This window comes from Schistocerca americana, chromosome 3, assembly GCF_021461395.2.
Source record: "Schistocerca americana isolate TAMUIC-IGC-003095 chromosome 3, iqSchAmer2.1, whole genome shotgun sequence".
NCBI lineage: Eukaryota > Metazoa > Arthropoda > Insecta > Orthoptera > Acrididae > Schistocerca > Schistocerca americana.
The window spans coordinates 328,793,642-328,797,687 of NC_060121.1; positions in this window are offsets into that span (position 1 = coordinate 328,793,642).

Below are 4,046 nucleotides of genomic sequence, written 5' to 3' on the forward strand. Positions count from 1 at the left end.
TACTTACGATCGTGTCACCGATCGCCACCTCCGTGAAGCTCTTGCGTCCTTCCTCTCCAGTCTGGCCAGGCTCTATAATGTGGTCCTGTCCACCGGCTACTACCCCGACCTGTGGAAAACCTCCCACATCCTGATGTTCCTCAAACCCGACAAACTGGCGTCCGCTGTCTCCTTCTACTGTCCCATCAGCCTTACCTCGGTCTTCAGCAAGGTCCTGGAATCCATCCTTACCCAACGCATCCCCCAGCATCTCCACCAGCACCACCTCCTTCGCGTTACCCAGTGTGGCTTTCGGCCGCCCTTCTCTACTGATGACATTCTCCTTCACCTCACTGATCTCCTCTCTGAACAACTTAATTCCTGTCGCTCCACTATCTTCCTCTCCCTTGACCTCGAATGAGCCTATGACTGTGTGTGGCATTCAGGTCTCCTCTTCAAGCTCCAAACCTTCGCCCTTCCTATTAACTACGTCTGTCTGATCGGGTCCTTTCTTTCCCAATGTCCTTCCTACGTCACCATCCATAACACGGATTCCTAAACCTTCTTTCCCTCCGCCGGTGTGCCCCAAGGTTCCGTCCTTTCCCCTCTTCTGTATCTTTTGTATACGGCGGATATGCCACCACCTTCACCCCCCATCCACCTTCTCCAGTACGCCGATGACACCGCCTTCCTTGCCATCGCCCCAACCCTTCAGCACTCCCAACACCTTCTCCAGTCCCATCTTGACCAATTCACCACTTGGTGCAACCAGTGGTTGCTTAAGGTCAATCCTTCCAAAACCCAGGTGATCATCGTAGGCAAAACTACTTCTTCCTTCCGTCTCTTCGATTTCTATGTCACCGTCTGTGGCCGTCCTATCGCCCTCACCCCCACCCTAAAGTACCTTGGCGTCACCCTTGATCGTCGCCTCTCCTGGACCCCTCACCTCCGGACAATCCAAGCCAAGGCACTCTCCCGGCTCCGTATCCTCAAGCTCCTTTCTGGCCGCACATGGTGTCTGGACCCCTCCACCATCCTCCATACCTATAAATCCCTCATCCGCCCTATCCTTTGCTATGCCCACCCTGCCTGGATCTCCACTCCCCCTACCTTTTACAAATCCCTTCAGATCCTAGAACGCCATGCTCTCCCGCCCCCATCTGCTGCCATGCCTGTATTTCCACGTCCCACCTGTTCTCCACTCTCCATACCCTCTCCCAAAGTGGCTTCCGCCAGCTCCCCCTCCCTGATGATGCCATCTACCCCTCCTTTGATACTCCCTCCCTCTTCCTGTGTTTGTTCCTATGGGCACCCTCTCTCCCTTCTCTCCCCTTTCCCTCCCTCCTCCCTTTTCCCCCCTCCCATGGGCTTCCCCTACCCCCATACCTTCATTCCTCACTCCATCTCCTCTGCCCTTGGCATCTATGCTCTCCCCTCTCCCTCCCCCACCACCTTCTTCCCCTCTTGGCAGGTCCCCAGGCTCGCACACGTAAAGTGGACATTCGCGCGCTGGAGATCATCGCCATCAGTTTCTCGTGTGTGTGCCGTCGTATTTGTGTTTAGTGTTTTTCGCAGTCACGCGCCTTCGTTCACCTGTACCGTCTAGTCATCAGTGTTTGTGCGCAGTGCCGAAAGTTTCTCGTGTTTTTTCGTCGAGTGTGAACGGCTTCGCGTTTTTAAATTTTTGTCTCTACTGTTTTTAAGCACCAATCTGTTACCTTTTTCTCTACATTGTCTCCTTTATTGAAATGCTTGTGGCTGAAGAGCGGAGTAGACTTATCCGCTGCCAGCCCACCTTTGTAGAGGTGCAAAATAACAATAAAGAAGAAAAAGAGAGAGAATCAGATGCGCCAGCAGTCGCAGCATGTTGACGTTACCTGAAAAGGCGCTTTTAGTGAAGCTGTATTATCAGAATGGGGAATGTGCTAGTTCAGCGTTACAATCCTATCGCCAGAGGAAGGGGATTCGAACGGGTAAAGGTCCGTTGACAAACGCAGCTGTGGTGAGAATGATTTCGAAGTTTGAAGCCACGAATTGTTTAGACGATAGACCCCGTAGTGGCCGACCGAGCACAAGGCGTAATGCTGCTGAGACAGTTCAGGAAGAAATGGAGACTGTAGCGGGTTCGTCTACTCACGGGGAAGTCAGCGCTCGTGCAGCCGCACGTCGCACCGGCATTCCATACACTACTGTTTGGTTGGCACTGAGGCGTACCCTCCGATGCTATCCGTACAAAATCCATCGGCATCATGAACTGTAACCTGGCGATTTAGTGAAGTGGAGGGAATTTGCAGTGTGGGCGTTTCAAAAGATGGCAGAAGATGACGATTGGTTGAGTAACGTGTTGTGGACCGACGAAGCTCATTTCACGCTCCGAGGGTCTGTCAACGCCCACAACTGCAGAATTTGGGCTACCGAAAATCCTAGAACTGTCGTGGAAACTCCACTGCACGACGAGAAAGCCATGGTATGGGTTGGATTTGCCACATCTACCGTTATCGGGCCTTTTTTCTTCGAGGAAAAGCGTGATTTTGGTTTTGTAACTACTACCGTGACGGGTGAGAGGTACGCCGATATGTTACAGAATCGCATCATCCCCAGCCCGGCTGATAAACACCTGCTGGAACGTACGATGTTTATGCAGGATGGCGCTCCACCCCATATTGCTAGACGCGTGAAAGATCTCTTGCGCGCGTTGTTTGGTGATGATCGTGTGCTCAGCCGCCACTTTCGTCATGCTTGGCCTCCCAGATCCCCAGACCTCAGTCCGTGCGATTATTGGCTTTGGGGTTACCTGAAGTCGCAAGTGTATCGTGATCGACCGACATCTCTAGGGATGCTGAAAGACAACATCCGACGACAATGCCTCACCATATTTCCGGACATGCTTTACAGTGCTGTTCACAACATTATTCCACGACTACAGCTATTGTTGAGGAATGATGGTGGACATATTGAGCATTTCCTGTAAAGAACATCATCTTTGCTTTGTCTTACTTTGTTATGCTAATTATTGCTATTCTGATCAGATGAAGCGCCATCTATCGGACAGTTTTTGAACATTTGTATTTTTTTGGTTCTAATAAAACCCCATGTCATTCCAAGCATGTGTGTCAATTTGTACCTCTCTATCTACATTATTCCGTGATTTATTCAGTTTTCAAATTTATACTGACTTTTTGATCACCCGGTATATAGCAACACGAAATTCACGTGGCTGCGATTGTCTGAAACTAGTGACACAGACCTTCCCTTGTTTCGTGAGGCCCAAAGGTTGTGTTGGTAGCGGCTGTCTTAGAGAGGGGTCCACAGTAAACGAACGTATCGATAGCGGCTCTCGTCAGTTGTTACAAATATCATTAAAAACAACATAGTCGTTGGCTGATCAATTGGGCGGTAACATAAAATTTGTCAAAAGTAATTAAAGTGCAAAATGTACTTAAACTGTAATCTGCCCATAACTGCAGACTGGGAGCGATATCTACTGTTGTGCAGCATATTAAGTGTACAGTGTACTGTGATGTGAATAACCAACGGAATCATTAAACGGCACCCCTTAAAAAAAGTCAAAATGTGTGTTCTTTACTGCAGTTCAATTAGTTAAGTTTTCCTCCAATTACAGCACTGTGTCCGTCACTTAGGTACGAGGCCACAACCAGCACTTCCACTGCAGTGAACGAACATCTGTGGAGACGACGGGTTAGTGGAATTAAGAAAAACCGCGAGATGTGACAGATTTGTACATCTCTAACGACAACCTGGCGTGTACGGTCGCTCTACCACCAATGAAGGCCAGGACACGTTTTGCCAATGCAAGGAGAGTGTTGTAACAGACAGCCAGTAGTTTGTTGTACGCTGAATTCTCAGTCTCTACCAAATATACATCTTGGGTTTTTGTTCAGACAAAAGGAATGAAAACACCGTTACGACACTTTTGAAGGTAATCGTTCCTATAGCCACGCGTATAATGGAGGTAGCAAAAAACCTGCGTTCTCAGGTCAGTTGAGTTTAGCGAGTCGTCATTCGTGAATGGGAGAAAGCGGCTTGTGTACACTGTTCAATCGGTC